The following is a 19,327-nucleotide window of genomic DNA, read 5'->3' as shown; positions in this document are numbered from 1 at the left end:
ACAACTAATTAAGGGTCATATAAGATACATTAACATGTTAGCCATGATAACAACCCATGATTGGGTTGTTTTGCTGTCTCTCTTCCTTTTTTGAATTTTTAAAATTTGTTTTCATGAAATTTGCAGATAAAACACTGAGCAAGATCAAGCAACAACTTGATCTATTGGAAGACAATTGGCCCTCCCTTTTGTTAGTCACAATATGTAGACTAAGAATGAATTATTAATATGATTCTGGTAACTATAAAAAAACATAGTGTGAAGATACTAATCTTGCATAGAAATATATTATAAAATTAATGCTTTGAATCCATGTTAAAATTGATAATAGTAGTATCTCTGTTAATCCTTTTTAAAAACCACTTACCCTTTCACTTACTACTTATATTTGTCACCATATATTATACACTGCAGCAAATTTTTGAAATTAGCATTATTGTATGTGTTTGTTGATGAACATCCAGTCTTTTATCACCAAAGACTGGACTCAAAATTATAACTTAACCTCTTCACTGAGAATTGGTATTTGACAAAGCATTTTCCTTTTGTACCTTACAAGAAAACTTTTCCTGGAAACCTGAAATAAAAATAAACATGCACTCTTGCATAAAGTTGCATGTATCCTAGAGACAATTTGTTATCTTATTAAAGAGCACAAATATACATTTTTTGGCCTTAAATTCAAAACACTTTTGCTATAAGATCTAGCTTTTTAAATAATTCATTTTAGCCAAGCAACTTAGAAATCCCTTCCTGATGTGTTGGTACTATTTGATAATGACAAAAGACATTCTATTTATATGCAATGTGATTCCTAAGCATAGAATGCTGAGAATTGATATTGATCAGAGATGATGAAGAAATAGAGCAGACTCAGGTCTTACCCTTTCAGATTTAAATTTTTACCAAGTTAACCTGTGTAGTAAGTAGATGTAAAAGAGAAAGCTCTCCTAATATCAGAGTGGAAGAAAGGCTCTTCCGTGTAATAGGTGTACATTTGTTGAGTGAATAAATCCATCAGCTAGGAAGCACAATTGTTCAGAAAGTAACCCAGTAAGCAACGCTCCAAGAAAAATAAGAAAGAATGATGATAAAATAGACAAAGTGGACTTTTCTAGGTAACTTTTATTAATCTTTATGGAAATCTTAACATGTAAATGGTGGATGCATTTATTCCTTAATTTCTCTTTTGTTTTTGTGGTTTGACACAGAGGGCTTGGAACCATTCATATAATTTCAACAAATGAATCTACAGCGTGGTATTTTCTTCATCAGCTCACAAAGCAAAGCATGTCATTTGACGTTTCATTCTTACTCCTGAGAAAAGCCCAGAAAATTGACACAACTGCGGGGTGCTGATCACACTTTGTTCTTACAAGAAGAGAAATATGCTATTTGTTTTTACGTTTTCTCAGTTGTCTTGGGAGCAAAACTGCCTCCAGCTACATATGGGCTTAGTCTCCGACGTCCATCTTATGGGTGTCACCTGCTAAGGTGAGGAGTCTGGAATAGCCCAGACACATTATGTATGGGTGGCCTTTTGTTTACGGCAGACAAAGCCAAAATCCTCGGGATTACTTGAAGATATCATATAACACACAAGATGGAGTTACTATTATTCTCCTCTAAGACATATAGTGTTTCCCCTGGGCAGAGAAAAGAACGCACAGCCAATCATATGAAGACAGAACCCATTAAAGATTTATGCAAGCCTGAATTACTTGGCTTTAAACTATTTTCTTCTCCCCTACTTTTTTTTCCCTCTTTTTCTCTTTAATAAGAGGGACATTTCTTCCCGAACAGCAAAGCTGATGTAGATAGTATCACTGGTAATCCTTGGCTTAAGCACAGAGCTTCTAAATGGCTTGAATTAGGCTGGAAGATAGGGCTGTTTGATTTCCCTTCCTTTTTGTTTCTGTTTTCAAGGCTCTGTCACCAAATGTCCCACTAAACTAGCATTTATGTGGGCTTGGGGCCTCTGTGTGGAAGTTTCCTTTTAAGCATAGTCAATGAAACAGCTTTGAAGCTGTTGAACTGTGTAAATGTTATATTAACATTTTCTCTCGCAATTATAGACATTTACATGGTCTTGTTGAAATAGCGCTTTCAGAGGGAGGAAAAAAATACCAGAAGTGAAGGTACACAATGAAATGAAAAAGCAGCAGTGTGCTCTATTTATTTAGTTTCTGAAATAAATCATTTCGACTTTTAATTTACACTTCTCTAAGATGGTGGTTAAGAATAGACAAACAAAGGATACTGTGAGAAATAATTTCATTTTGTTCCTTTGTTACATTAGATCATTTAATTTCCACTTGGTTTGCATATGGAGATTTGGCCAATGCACCCTGTTCTTTAAATTTGCTAACTAATAACAAGGACTCAGGAAGCTCATTCTAAAGACCTAAGACTCATGGGTGATGATTCGAAAATTATGAGACTACAAGTAGTTGTCCAGTTATAAGAAGAAAGGCAAATAGAGTAAATTAGACATTAATCCGAAGCATTCCCAACTATCCATGTCCCTATTTAACAGAAACCATAATGTGCTTTCAAATTGAAAAGATTTGAATCATTCCAATAACTACCACATCTGTGATCTTTTCACTGCACGCAGTCTGATGCACAGGTTAGAAAAAGGAAGACATAATCACTTAGACTCTAAGGAAATATTTTAATAGTCTAATTTTGGTACCTTTGTGCATACAGAGCAATCATTTACGGATGCACAGGATCGGGAAAATTCAAAGTAAAATTATCTCTTTTCACATTGATTCTACCAAATTCATTTTCTATGAAGATCAATAATTTTAATATCAACATGATATCACAGGTTTCTTTGCTATTGATAGACTTGTTTTAGTGTGTGTGTGTGTGTGTGTGTGTGTGTGTGTATTTATTTATTTATTTATTTATTTATTTCTTGTCTTTGTGACAAATCAAAGCAAAGAGCATGTCCGAGATGGAACCGTTGCTCAGCAACTGAGCTCTCCACTGGTCTGACCGTTGCTTTCTCTCCAGCAGGGCAGATATGCAAGATGGACAGATGCACCGATCCTCAACACAGTATCAGATTGTGTTATACGTATTTCAGATTGTGATAGCAATAATCTTGTAGCAGTCTCTGTCTACACATCATTGAACTTTTATAGTCAAACTTTAAAAAGTACACCATTTCATAAGGGTTTTCCATAGTTTAGTTATCTAATTGATTTTCAGTTTTTAAAATTACGTTCTAGAGAATCTAAATTGATTGGTCTTTATGTGATCTCTAAATACAGCTATGATTATGTTAAAATCTACATGAAAATATTGCTTTCGTCATACATTTTTCACATTGGCCTACTTGAGAATCCATGTGCTAGTTCCTATCAGGGTAACAGGCCTCCTCTCCACCAAGAAATGATTTTAATTGGATTAAAAACTCAGTGTTCAGAGATTATATGAAAAAAATTGAATCACAATTTTAGGGCAAAAGATATTCTTGAAATCTAATTCATTTAATATCAGATAAAAAAATGAGGAAGTGTAAATGAATGCTTGTAAAAAGAAGAGTCATACTGGAATCATATATGTTAAAGATATTGAACATATAAAATATTCTTTTTGATGTGCATCTTAAAAGAAAATTTCAGGCTAAGCACATTTTTTATTTAAACTTATTTCATAAAAGAGTAATATAAATTCCACTAATTGATGAATTATAATTTAATGTCTTATATCAACATATTTTTAAAATGTTCATATTCTTTTAAAAAAGAAGAATTGAGTGACTCAACTTCTTTTAATCTAATAAATTCATTTAATTCAGTTCTGATTTTCTCAGAATTTCCCTCTAGTTGACAGCTGACAACTTCCCAGGAAAAGCATTGCTTTGACCCCCAAAATAATTAATCTGTCTGAAGGTACATTAGATCCTTTCTTTTTTTCTTTTCCTTTTTTTTTTCATCGATACCTTCTTTTAAAATAAAAAGTCAAGAGACATTAGCAGGACCCAAATTCTTATTTATTTGCAAGAGTGGTTCCAAAGTTTCAGATTACTTTTTCTTTTAAAGGTATTGTGCCACTTAATATAAACTTAGATACCTTTCAAATACCTGAAATCGCCTAAAAAAGCAAACTCAAGAAACTAAAGGAAAAGTTGAGAGTATAAAACATGCTTAGGACATGGAATGGTGTTTTACTGAGGGACAATTCATAAAGTGAAAAAGATGAGAACTGCAGTGAAAATGTTTTCCAAGTTGCTGAACCATGAATAATTTGAGAAAAGACCAAAATTTAAGGATCAGTTTCCTTTGATCAATACAACTAATCTGAGAACACTGATCAGCTGAACATAAACAAACAACAGAAAGCAAAAACTTCTGCCAAGAATCCAAAAGAAATTCACAAATGCATCTGAATATAAAATCATTTTTATACATGTGAGACCCTTCTATGTTTCCCTTCAGAGTTCATTGATTGACATTTTATATTCAATCATAATAAGCTTTGTGGTATCAGTTGCAAGAAACAAAAAGAGTAAAGAAGCTGCCCCTCATTTATCCATACTAAACATCAACCAATAGCTTAATACCAGAAGATAAAAATTAAATAATAATTGATAGATAAATAACTAAATTAATTAATTAATCAAAGTCAGTATACTAATTGATTAAACCAGACTGGTAACTATAAAGATAGTGAAGAGTAGTTGGATTCTGGATATTTAGAAAGTTGAGCCTTTGGGATTTCTTGACAAATTGGATCTGTGGCATGAGGGAAAAATAGAATCAGGCATGACTTCCCCAATTCTTTTGTCATGACCCTGGAAGGATAAAGTTAGAACCAACTAACATCAGGAGGGAAAAATTGTATGAGGCCACCAAAGAGAGATTTTGACAGAAGAGAGAGAGGGTCAAATTACAGGAGCCCCAAATTACAAAATATTCATTTGTTCTTAAAACCATGATTTTGTCTGGATCATCAAGTATTAAATAATATTTTGTTATATTTGGTTTTTCATGATGTATGCCCTTACATGAATGTAACTAGTTTTGGGAGAGGGATAAAGATATATAGTGTTAAATAAGCCTATATCCAAGAATAAGGGCTGTGCAAAACAGACACACTTGCCCTTCCCTCAGTCAGTTATATCTGTCCTGTGTCTCTTCCAGTATGAGTGTATCATGATATGCTTTCGAGGTTTTGTTTTGTTTTTGCTTTTGTTTTGTTTTGTATAACATGAACCTTAAATATTGCCCAAGTACCCAAAAGCCACTTCAAATTGACTGACATTATAAAGGGATAATAAATTACTCTCCTGTAGGAATTCATATTTGGCCATGTATACTGTACTTTATCTTCAATTTAATGGGCTTTCAAGAATAATTTCGATTGTATTCATTTTTGCCTTATAAAAATTTACCTTAAAAACGGGTCCAATGTAAAATAAGACCCCGTGGTACACATTTATAAAAGCAAGGAAGCATGTTCACATTTAAAATTTTTTAAGATATTTATTTTTGAAGGAGAGTGAGACAGAGTGTGAGCGGAGGAGGGGCAGAGAGAGGGAGACACAGAATCTGAAGCAACTCCAGGCTCTGAGCTGTCAGCACAGAGCCCGATGCAGAGCTTGAACCCACGAACCATGAGATCATGACCTGAGCCGAGGTCAGAGGCTTAACTGACAGAGCCACCCAGGTGCCCCTAAATAAAATTATATAAATAAAATAAAATCAACATTTTGTTATTACAATGAGAAAAACCTCAGCTGTTCTGAATTTAAATGAGTTAATTCCTGAATTTCAAATTACGTAGTTTTACCTACATGTTTGTCATTATGATAAAAATGTATACGCTTTGTAACCTTTAGAATATGAGTCATAAGTAGGTAGGATGATGCTATCAGAATTCTATTTTTCATTCATCAATATTTATTCAATATTGCGGTTTCTTTTTCCTAAAGTTTTAATTTTTTTAATGTTTATTTATATATTTTTTGAGAAGGGGGAGGGGCAGAGAGAGAAAGAGAGAGGCAGAGAGAGAATCTCAAGCAGGCTCTACACTCTGCATAGAGCCCAATGCGGGGCTCAAACTCATGAACTGTGAGATTGAGACCTGAGTGGAAATCAAGAGTCAGATGCTTAACTGACTGAGCCACCCAGGCACTCCCCTCAAGTTTCATTTTCTAATTTCTCCTGTGGCTACAAATTTGTGGAAGTGTTTTCTGCCATTTCTTTTTCTCTCTTTCTTACTCTATTGACCTGTTTTTTAAATTTAATTCCAGAGTAATTAACATACACTATGATATTCATTTCAGGTGTACCATATAGTGATTCAACAGTTCTATACATTACTCAGTGCTCATCAAGAGAAGTGCACTCCTTAATCCCCATCATCTATTTTACTTCATGGCCCTACCCACCTCCCCTCTGGCAACCATCAGTTTGTCCTCTATAGTTAAGAGTCTGTTTTTTGGTTTGTCCCCCTCTCTCTGTTTCTTTTGTTTGTTTGTTTCTTAAATTGCGCATATGGACAAAATCATGGTATTTGTCTTTCTCTGATAGGCTTATTTTACTTAGCATTGTACTCTTTAGATCCATTCATATTGTTGCAAATGGCAAGATTTCATTCATTTTTTATGTCTGAATAATATTCCATTATTTTTTAATGTTGTCTAAATTTTATTTTTGAGAAAGAGAGACACAGAGTGTTAGTGGGGGAAGGGCAGAGAGAGAGGGAGACACAGAATCTGAAGTGGGCTCCAGGCTCTGAACTGTCAGCACAGAGCCTGATGCGAGGCTCAAACCAACGAACCATGAGATCATGATTAGAGCTAAAGTCAGACACTTAACCATCTGAGCCACCCAGAGGCCCCTAATATTCCATTATATGTCTATATAATATTATATATAATATATACACACAAATATATACACATACATGTTTATATATATATATATATTTGATATGTATATATCATATCTTCTTTATTCATCATGGACACTTAAGTTGCTTCCATAATTTGGCTATTATACATAATGCTGTAATAAACATAGAGGTAAATGTATCCCTTTGAATTAGTATTTTTGTCTTCTTTGAGTAAATATCCAGTAGAAAATTACCAGATTGTAAGGTAATTCTATTTTTAATTTTTGAAGAATCTCCATACTATCTTCCACAGTAGGTGCACCAGTTTGCATTCCCACCAACAGTGCATGAGGGTTCCTATTTCTTCACATCCTTTCCAACACTTGTTGTTTCTTGTGATTTTTAATTTAGCCACTCTGACAGGTGTGAGGTGATATTTTATTGTAGCTTTTATTTGTATTTCCCTGATGATGAGTTGAGCATCCTTTCATGTTTCTATTGGCTATCTGGATGTCTTTGAGAAATGCCCATTCATGTCTTCTGCCCATTTTTAAATTAGATTATTATTTTTTGGTGTTGTTTTATCAGTTCTTTATATATATATATATATATATATATATATATATATATATATAGGATATGTCATCTGAAAATATCTCTCCCATTCAGTAGGTTGTCTTTTAGCTTTGTTTGTTGTTTCCTTTGCTATGCAGAAGCTTTTTTATATAATCTCAATAGTTTATGTTTGCTTTTGTTTCCCTATGTCTGTCCCACAAGAGACATATCTAAAAAGATGCTGTGTGGCAGATATCAGAGAAATTACTGCCTGTGCTCTCTTCTAGGAATTTTTGGTCTCAGTTCTCACATTTAGGTCCTTAATCCATTTTGATATTATTTTTGTGTATGGTGTAAGAAAGTGGTCCAGTGGTCCAGTTGCCCACCACCATTTATTGAAGAGACTGTCTTTTTCCCATTGCATATCTTGCTTCCTTTGCCAAAGATTAATGGACCATGTAATTGTGAGTTTATTTCTGAGATTTTTATTCTGTTCCATTGATCTATGTGTCTATTTTTGTGACAGTACCATACTGTTTTGATTATTTATTTACAGCTTTGAAATATAACTTGTAGTCTGGAATTGTAATACTTCCAGGTTCGTTTGTTCTTTTTCAAGATTGCTTTGACTATTCGGGGCCTTTTGTGATTCCATACAAAATTTAGGATTGCTTGTTTTAGTTCTGTGCAAAATGCTGTTAGTATTTTGATAGAAAGTGCATTAAATCTGTAGATTGCTTTGGGTAGTATAGACATTTTAACAATATTTGTTCTTCCAATCCATGAGCATGGACTGTCTTTCAGTTTCTTTGTGTTTTCTAATCTATCATTATTTTTGTCAGTCATCCTTCTCTTTAGTCCAATATTGTGTGATCTCAAGTTTTCTTAAATTATTTTAAAAATTAAGTAGACAGTTATATACAGATAAGAAAAAGAAGGAAAAACAGATATATTATTACTATAATGTGGAAGTTGGGCTAATATAACATCAGCCTCATAATGACAATTTATTTCATAAAATTTTTGAAGGATATAATTCCATGTAAACCAATTCAAACAAAATTTATTGAGAACAGATTATGGCCAAGGAAATTACTAGCTTCTGCAAAAAGACACACAAAAAATTTGAAAAAGACATTTATCTTGTCCTCTTAAGGTTCAAGATCCAAGACAGAAATGTATGAGACATGACTGAATTACAAGGCAAAGAAAAACTAAACAAGAAAAATACTAAGAAAGGGATTGAAGATAATGAAGGCATTAGTCTGTGAATATGTATGTGGTATGCTATGTTTACAAATAACAGATGCAGGCAGTAACATATAATGTTTTTCCAAAAGCCAAACAGAGAAGGAAAACATTTGCAAACTATCTTTAAGTAACTAAAATACTTTCCTTTATGCTTTTTTTCTACAATGAAATCTATAGTGGGGAAGTTAAGATAAGTACTCCAATGTGTATTGAGAAAGGAGGTGCTTCTACTAAACAGTCCTCCTACCCTCTGCCACCAATTCATAATCTTTTCTGGAAACACTTTCAACTACTATTGTTCCCCCAAATTACACAATTTCATATTTCCATGATTTTTGTATGCTGATTTATTTGCCTAGAATGTTCTTCCCATCTTCCTCCGCAGTAATCTGCTTTCCTTTTTTGTTTTTACCCTGTCCAGCATCCATTCCTGTTTAAAAAGAAACTTTCATTTTCCTTTGGGAAAAATGCCTCCCTCTTTTCATCCATGTGGCTTAGCTGTGGTTAATCTAGTCCTCCAAATATGCCCCACTCAAATGCTAAGTGTGAGTGTGTGCTCCAAGCTTTATATCCCTTTCCCCTGGTGAGTGGGTGAGAAATGGATATTCATTGAATTCATATCAATAAGCATCAAGCCCAGGGATTTTGTTCAATGGTTCAGAAGAAAACAGTCTTCTCTCTGAGGTTGGTGATCAGCTAGAATGGGAGGCTGAGCTGCTGGTGTCCCTCTTGTTCCACAGGAGAGAGCTGGCCTAAAAATTAAGCCAATAAGAAAGAAAGAAAGAAAGAAAGAAAGAAGAAAAGAAAAGAAAAAAAGGGAAAACTAAGGGAAAGAAGACAAATGTACGGGAAGGACAGGTTCTTGATATATTATTTAGATGAGAGTGAGTTTTACCCTTGGCTTTATCATTCGTGCAAGCCAACATGGTCCACTTCTTACTTAACCAGGTTTGCTTTGAGTTTCTGCCACTTGTAACCAATTCATCGGTCTGTTCAGACTTTAAATCTCATCATGAGCACAGGGTTTACTCCTCAATTTAGTTTAGGAGCCTGTACCCATACAGAACCCTCAGGTAGCTTTATTCTTTTGCTTATCAAATAACTCTGCCATTATCACTGATGTAATTCTTTGTCTTGCCAGCTATGTTGTAAGCTCCATGAGGGTGGGGAAGCAGTCTTATTGGACTGTGTTTTCTTTATCCTAGAATACATCTTAGGAAATCTATAAATATTGATTGTGGGGTGCCTGGGTGGCTCAGTCAGTTGGGTGTTCCTTCAGCTCAGGTCATGATCTCACAGTCTGTGAGTTCAAGTCCCATGTCAGGCTCTGTGCTGACAGCTCAGAGCCTGGAGCCTACTTCAGATTCTGTCTCCCTCTCTCTCTACCCCTCCCCCACACACTCTGTCTTCTCTCTCAAAATAAAATAAAATAAAATAAAATAAAAAACATTAAATTTTTTTTAAAAATTTAAAAAATATTGGTTGAGTAAATGAATAAAATGGAGTAATGGAAAGAGATATCAAAAATATTTTGGGTATGAGGTATTTAAGCAGAAATCCAACATGTGATCTTGAGAAGTATGTGGAGTTTTAGTAAGTTGGCGGGATGTGTAGTATAATAGCTAAGAAAGATAGTTAAGCCTGTAGAGTTCATTATCAGGGATAGTTTCATGGAAGCTATTGAGTAAAAAGTTAAAACTGGTCAGCTAGGGGACTCAGTTGGTTTAGTGTCCCAATGTGACTCAGCTCATGATCTCATGGTTTATGGGTTCAAACCCCATGTGGGGCTCTGCTCTGACAGCTCGGAGCTTGGAGCCTGCTTCAGATTCTATGTATCTCTCTCTCTGCCCCTTCCCCACTTGTGCTCTCTCTCTCTCCCTGCGAAATAAATAATTGTTTAAAAAAATGGTCAGCTAAAAGAATATCAGCATTTAGAGAATACAAAGAAATAGTGTAATTTTTAAAAGACAAGTATTAATGAAAAAATCATGCATATAACAGTTTTGTAACTCCTCAACTTACAAAATTAAACTTTTATTTATAATCACTTTGTAATTGATACTCAGATTGGGGGGATGGGGTCTTGTGGCCACATGAACTCTTCTTTTCCTTTTTTGCTATTTCAATCACTCAGGATTGCTTTCCTTCATTCTTCCTTAATTTCTCATTTTTCCTGAAATAGTACTTAAGGGCCTCCAGTCCCAAGTTCATACCTGTCTGGGTTGATTTCTTCTGTGGCAGAATTTGTGATCAAACAAACAAGCAAAACAAAATATCAACTCTCAGGCAATTTCTCTCTCCATTTTCATCCTCAGTGTCCTGACATTAATGAATGAGCATGTGCTCAACTGTTCATGAGCTACTCATATTTTCTTTCCTGTAAAACCCTCAATCATTTATTTTGCCTCTTTTTCTAATTGTTTTTATTTGACATTCTAATCGATTTACAACATTCTTTAAGTTTGCAAGATACTAATCCTGATTGGATTTGAGTGTTGCAAATATCTTCTCTCAATTTGTGATTTGTAGATCAGCCCCCTCCTCTGACTACCACCACTGCTCTCTTTATGTAACTTTTACTGAAGAGAAGTTCTTAAATTTCATGATGTTGAATTTATCATTCTTTTATGGTTTATTATTTTTTGTGTCTTGTTTAAAAAGTCCTCTATTCTCAGGGTGCCTGGGTGGCTCAGTCAGTTGGGCGACCGACTTCGGCTCAGGTCATGATCTCGCAGTCTGTGAGTTCAAGCCCCACATCGGGCTCTGTGCTGACAGCTCAGAGCCTGGAGCCTGTTTCAGATTCTGTGTCTCCCTCTCTCTCTGACCCTCCCTTGTTCATGCTCTGTCTCAAAAATAAATAAACGTAAAAAAAAAATTTTAAAAGTCCTCTAATCTCAAGATTACAAAAATATTTTCCTCTGTTGTTTTTGTTTTTGTTTTTAAGTTATATGGCTTAGTTTTTCATCTGGCATTGATCTATGTATACGGTATTGAGTACAGTCCTTTTTTTCATAAAAATAAAGCCTATGTATGGCTAATCAACTGTTACGTCATTATTTATTTAAATGTCTTCCTTTCTCCAGTATTTTACAATGCCAGTCCTAGTATTTATCATGTAGTAAGTTTTCTATCTAATTTTCTTTATATATTTGTTTTTCCAGGCACCAATATTCTATTCCTTTGTTACTGGAGCTTTATAAAAATTTTTGATATTTGCTAAGGCAGTTTCTATCCCACCCAAACTTATTCTCCAGCAGCACCTTGTCTATTATTCTTCCTTTATTTTTTCATGTAAATGAAGGACTTGACTTGCCAATTCTATAAACAAATATAGAAATAATTAAATAAACCTACTGAGGTTGTTTTACTTATTGAACTTATGCTGTAACTTAGGAAAGACATGATAATTGCAACACTGAGACTGACAGTTTAAGAACATGGAATCTCTACTCATTCACTTAGATGTCATGACTTTCAATAAGCTTTTATGACTTTTTCCAAAAGGTTTCCAGGGGCACCTGGGTGGCTCAGTTGGTTAAGTGCCAAGTCTTGATTTCAGTTCAGGTCATGATCTCAAGGTCAATCATGAGATTGAGCCCTCTTCAGGCTCTGTGCTCACAGCATGGGGGCTCCTTAAGATTCTCTCTCTCTCTCTCTCTCTCTCTCTGCCCCCTCCCTGATCATGTGCGTGAATGCTATCTCTCTCAAAATAAATAAATAGACCTTTTTTGTAAAGGCTTCCATATTTTATTAGATTTTTTTCTTAAGTATTCTATTCTTTTTGGTGTCATTATCAACAGTATTTTAATATTTTATAATCCCTTGTGGTTTCTTCATTAAGATGGCTTTTTGTATATTGCTTTTTAATTGATATTCTTTGAGTTTTTAATATAGACAGTTTTGTTTTTGCCTATACAGTTTTTAACTCTTTTTTTTTGCCTTCTTAAAATAGACGTTTATTAAAATACTGAATTGAAGGGCCAATAGCAGTCATTCTTGTCTTGTTGCCCTATTAAAAGGAAAATATTCTATCTTTGTAATTGATCTTTCTGCTTGTTACAGATTTTCTTTTGTAGATCCTATTTCTGAGGGTCAGAACATTTCCTTGTGTTGCTTGTTGCTAAGTTTCTTTTTTTAATAATAGATGTTTGGGGTGCCTAGGTGGCTCACTCGATTAAGCATTTGACTTGATTTTGGCTCAGGTCATGATCTCATGATCGTGAGATTGAGCCCTGGGTAAAGCCCCATGTTGGGCTCATAGTGGGTGTGAAGCCTGCTTAAGATTCTCTCCCTCTCTCCCGCTCTGTCCCTTCCCCACTCTCTTTCTCTCTCTCAAAAAAAAAAAAACCCAAAAAACAAAAAACAAAAAAACTGTTTAATCATAGATGTTCAGTTTTATCAAACCACCGATCTTCATTGAGAAAATGAGATTTTTTTAATTTTAAACTGTTGTCATGGTGCATTATGTTAGGAAACTTTTCTGTTGTTAAACTACACTTGTATCACTAGGGTAACTCCACCTTGGTTATGGTGTATTGTAATTTTTATACAATGCTTGACTCTGGATTTTTATTTGGAATTTTTATCATCTATTTCCAAGTGACTATAGTCTCTAATTTTTCTTGTTTGTAACCCTTGTAGTATCAGGGTCAGGATAAATTTATAAAAAGATTATGCGGTGTTTCCATGATTTCTTTAATCTGTAATATTTTGTGTGAAAATAACTGTATTTGATTATTGATTATTTGGTAGATTTTATTGGTGAATTCATCTGGATTTGTGTGTTTTTTATGGGAATGTTTTTACTATTGATGATTTTAATCAGCGGTTATTGGATTACACAGGCTTTCTATTTCTTCTTAAGTGAGTTTTGATAAATTATATTTTTTCTAGAAATTTAATGATTTTATTTTACATTTTATTTTCACAAAGCTATTCTAATCATCATCATCATCTCAGATTCTATGTGATAAAATAATACAATGCTTATACAACATTTACTAAATACTGTGTTGTTGTTTACCATATATTTCCTGTTTAATCCAGATGCCATTCATTGAGATCAATCTTATTATTGTCCCTTCTTGCTACCGGCAATGAAACTGAAAAAAATTATTTAACTTGACCATGATCACACATGGATAAGTTGTGGAGCTTGTAAATAAACATACCCAATCTGGTTATGAAATTTGGATTTGTAACCATATAAACTACATTGGCTTTTACTCACTACATCCACAGATACGGTCATGTCCTCTTTTCCTTTCCTAACATAATTTATTTGTACATTTATCCTTTATGTCTTGATCAATCTTACCGGAAATTTGTCCATATTATTAGTTTTTTTTAGCGTCTATATTTGCTTTTCTGCATCCTTTTCATTGTATATTAGCTTCAATTAATTTGCTTCACTTGTTTTATCTTTATAATTTACTTCTTCCTCTCCCAATTGATATAGATTTTACATTTTTTTTATTTTTTTAAATTTTTTTCAACGTTTTTTATTTATTTTTGGGACAGAGAGAGACAGAGCATGAACGGGGGAGGGGCAGAGAGAGAGGGAGACACAGAATCGAAAACAGGCTCCAGGCTCTGAGCCATCAGCCCAGAGCCCGACGCGGGGCTCGAACTACATTTTTAATTCAGGAGTTGGACAGTGGAAGGGGATGAAGAGTCTTTCCATCTAATTTCAAAAATACAAGCTCACTATAGATATGGAAAGTCCAATTGGTCTTAATTTTGCTCTACACCATGGTTTCTTAATGCTGCCACTATTGACATTTTGCCTCAGATAATTGTTGAAGAATGTCTCTGCAGTGCAGGATGTTCAGCAACATTTCTAGTCTCTGCTCACTAGATGCCACCCCCCAAGTTGTGACGGTGTCTCCAAACATTGCCAAATGTGAAGATGGAGGGGTGCAGCAAAATTGCCCTTAGTTGAGAACTGTTGCACAGAAAAAATATAAAAATTACCGATTTTGTAGAGTGGAATATCTACTCAATGTGAACATGTAGAATCATCCCTAAATACAAGATCTTTTGGTTTAAAGTAGCAATTCTCAACTAGCCATTTCAGAGAAAAATAAGGAATGGTTGTATCAAATAAAGAGTGAGTGCTCATTTTAAACAAAAAGTACCAAAAATATTTTAAATGACTTCTAAATTTAAAAGTTACTGATGTTGTCATTAAACTTTATACCTAAATGTTTTAAGGCTGATCTAGAAAACAGGAAATAAGGTATAGCAAGGTAGTTACACCTTTTTTTTTCCCTGGTATGCTTCTGTCACTACAAAAACTATAGTAGTTCATGGGATTTTTGTATACAAATAGTTAAATATTCTTCTTTCCATTTTAGAGTACTCTAATACTGGCACAGAAAGGTGATTTTGAGAATATGCATCACACATTTATCAACCACACAGAACAGTAAAGTGGAAAAGATATTCAGCAACTTGGTTCTGAAAACTGTTCCATTAATTTCACAAGTTGAGCAGGAAAGAAACTAGTGCACTCCAGCAAAGGGAACTGCTAAAGAAAATATAGTTTATTGGATTGTATACTCTCCTCTGAATCACAATTTTAGTTCCCATATACAATGCTAGGACATACATCCTAGTGTTTCATGGCCCATTCTTTTTTTCTAATAAATACAAGACTAAAGTCTTGCCTCCCTAAAAAACATTGGATGATTTTATGGCATTTTTCTCAACTCTGAGTGTTTTACACCTTAGTAAATGTTACCTTCACTTTAAGAAGGCCATGAAATAACAGTAACATGCACTAGCAAGAAGAGGTTCAGTATAAATAATGGCTACTGTGAATCACGGTGAATTCCTTAGACAAATGCAGTGATTTACTCTGAAAAACTGTTAACTGGATATGAGCTAATAAATTGGCTACTTCCCATTGGCTTTGAGAGATGAAGGGCTAAAAATGGTGTCTAAATGACATATTCTTCACAAATGAATTGTTGGTATTTCTGAAACCCTTAAAATGCTTAAAGAAAATACTTCTCTTACAAAACTTACACATTTCTCTAAAATCTTAGACTCAAACCAATTTGGAAGAATTTATACACACAAACACACACACACACACACAAGATGCCATCTTACAAAGGAACTAAAGTCCTTTATTGAGCAGTAGAAATTACATTAGAACATACGTTCTTATGTTCTCACTACTTGTCTACCTCACCATGTCTTTCTTTGCAGTATTCATTCGCTTAGCAAAAGTTTTGCAGAAATACAAGAAAAGTATACATTTCATTATCATTTCTCTCCATGTTATCTCACATTCCTTTTTAGCATTGACTGAAATTAGAATATAGTTTATCATATTATATGCCCAGATTTGTAAAGGCAAACCGAAAATATATTCAGTATAAGCCACACGTTTACTACGATTAAGAAGTAATTAATGAATAGCCCACAGTTTTCTAAAAGATTGAGCCCCCTAAATCTGTTTAAAAATTTGACAACTTCTCACATGTAAGGGTTTTTTTTTCAACCAGCTTTTAAGTTCACTAATATATATCTCCAATGGACCTTCTGAATCTTCCCTCTTAATGTTCACTTGAGACATCCTCGTAAAAGCAAAGAGCTCTCTACTTCTGGTATAGTCCCCTTGCCTTTGTTTAGCCATTTCTGCCAACTGAGATGTATTTTCCCTATGTCTGAATTTCTAACTTCTACTCATCATTCAAGGCTAAACTCAAATACTATCTCAGTCTTAATGCTTTTCCTAATCCTTCTACATAGAAAAAAATCCCTTTGCTCATCTGAACTCTGATAATACTTTATATGCCATCTCATTTTGCATAGTTATTTACAGATGTTTTTCCTCACTTGCAAGATTGTGAAGTGTTGAAGGATAGGGGCTATGTTTAATTAAATTTTCTATCATCTGAAGGGCTACTGGTAAGTCTATAATAAATACTCATTTTTGATGGAATAAGAACAGAGAGATAGATACATAAACAGTTTACCTTAATGATAACGTGACACAAAACAAAACTCCAAGAGAGATGCAAAAGAGCTACTAACCCCACAGTTTATTGCAACAGGAATTTTTTAGATTCTGAGCAGCAATAATTCCACATTCAGTAATTTGCAAGACATGTGAATTTGCAATCATAGCCGTTGACTGAAGCTCACAAACAAAATTATGAGTTTTGCGGTTAGGAGATACTCTTTTTTTATTTTTTCCCAACAGGGAGTGCACTCTCACCAGCTGTTCCGCCTGATCCTGCCACCATTTCTGCCAAAAACAACATCTTCCACTAGTCCTCTGCCTCTCAGCTGCACCACTCCAAAACAATGTTTGCTCCTCATTAAAAATCTGCAAAACCAACTGAGAGTCAACCCACCACACAGGCAGCCCAAACCAAACTGGGGAGGAGAGACGGGAAATCTGATCTGGGTTCCTCACACCACTGAGAGGGTATGCTACTATATTCCACACAAGCTGCTAGCAATGGAGAAGCCCTGCGGGGAGCCCTTTGGGGAGGCCCTGATGGCAATCGAACCCTGTGGTCATGAGGGCACGTGCTGCTGTTACAAGGTCGCTGCAAAGCAAATAAACCACAAAATTAATCAGTTGCAGCTTGTGGAGACCATGCTACTGGAGAGGCACTTGTGCCACCTCGCCCATGTAAATTGGACCCATGGTTCTGGTCCATCTCCAAGAAATAAGAAAGATTTTTATAACCAGATGGGGCTCTAAACAAAGAAAACTGGCCATGGATGCTGGGTTATTGGCCTTCATGGTGGTCTGCTGTGACATGGAAAGACCCAGGACATGAAGTTAAAGCAATTCAGATTGTCTGAGAAGCGAAGATGTTTTCATATTATTAGAACCCTGGGCAAACTCACCAAATTTTGTGATTCTGTATCTCTTCCACCTATACCCTGGGGATCTGGTTATTACTGAGGTCCTTGCACACTCTGAGCTAGCTGCTATTGAAAAAGAGAGGTCTCAGCAATTTCAAGGTGCCTTGTGATTCTAAAACTTCTCTGCCTAAAGGATACATTTCCCTAACAATATATATTTCTTTAACCATATCATTCACCATATGATTCACCATATGATATGTCTCGTCACCCTATGATATGTCTCGTCACCATATCATTCGGGCAACGCTCAGAAATTACCAGGCCCTTCAAGGTTCAAACACTGCAGGTGTAATTACTTCTTGGCATGAACACGATGGATCTGAACTTCTTCATTAAAAATACAAGGGAATAAACAAGACATTTTCTTTTCTACAAAATCTTTTGACTATGGGAAATTTACACACATTTGCAAAAACCTTCCCTGCGGTAAAATGGCAAAGATGAGAAATTCAACTGCAGACGTTTATTTTTTGAGATTAGGAGTTACACTGAAGGAAACAAAAGCCTGACTAAGGCCGAGAAAAAATGAAATCTTTTGTTATAACAGCCATCTAAACATTTGTATTATATGTCAGATTGGAAATGTATCTTGGCCTCATACACCTGAGTCTGGTTCATGCACAAGGTTCTCAGGGACAATTAAGAGCCATCCAAAGGATGCTCAGACTGTTAAGCATGAGGATCATTTTATCTGGCTGATCAACAGGCTCTACATGTGCCATTAACCAGCAGGGTAAGAATAAAATGGGAAATAAGGACACACTATACATGTCTGGTCATTCTGGACCGTTAGCTCCCAGGACATGCTCAGGACTGCTAAACTGTCATTTTAGGACAACACCTTCCTTCTGCACTATAATGAGTCTGGAAAGAACACTACTTACCAGAGTAAAAAGTAAGAAAATAGAAGTTGTAGGTTTCAAATGAATATATCTCCAGAAATACAGAAGAGAAACAGGGCAAATATAAGTGGAAGGAAATATAACTCATATATGACATATTCTCACAGGAGCTGAAAGTAATGTCATCTGATGGTAACTTTATTTTAAGAACATGCAGAGCATGGAAAGCTTTAATATACATAAAAATAAGTTGAAACCAGCAGGTATCTAACCATTTGATTAAAAATACTGAAAATGGAGACTTAAGGAAGCTAAAAGGGTTTTATTCATTTGTATACCTTACCTATTTATAATTTTAAAAACATATCTTCAGATGGTAATTTCTGAGATGAGCAACTTGCAAATACTATTAGCTTATTTCTGTGGCTATATGTCTATAGTATTATTAAATGATATTTACTATATAAGTAATATTTTTAAAATATAAGTAAAATGTGTATTTTTCCTTCATAATATAGCTACAACTGTAGACGATTATGATTGCCCTTCATGAGACTTGTCTTTTACCTTTGAATACTACACACATACATGCACAATATAAAATACATATGAACAGAATTATTTAAATTACACAATATTAATTGTCATATTAGAGAAAATAATTTGAATTTGAATTAATTATACTTGTGTTAAAGTATGAATTTTATATACAGCATATATTAACATTTTAAGTAAAATATTGTCACATATGTTATATAATAACTTATATAACAATCATAACCATCAATGTACTTATGCTATCCTGACAAAATAGAACAATGCAAATATTCCCTAGTAATCATGCTAACTTGGTTAAAAAGAACTGTTCTCAGATGTTGTTTTTAGAGAAATCGCAAGGTTTTTTCACCAATGACCAACTGTTTTAACAAGAT

This window comes from Prionailurus viverrinus, chromosome B1, assembly GCF_022837055.1.
Source record: "Prionailurus viverrinus isolate Anna chromosome B1, UM_Priviv_1.0, whole genome shotgun sequence".
Classification (NCBI taxonomy): domain Eukaryota; kingdom Metazoa; phylum Chordata; class Mammalia; order Carnivora; family Felidae; genus Prionailurus; species Prionailurus viverrinus.
Note: the sequence above shows the minus strand (reverse complement) of the source record.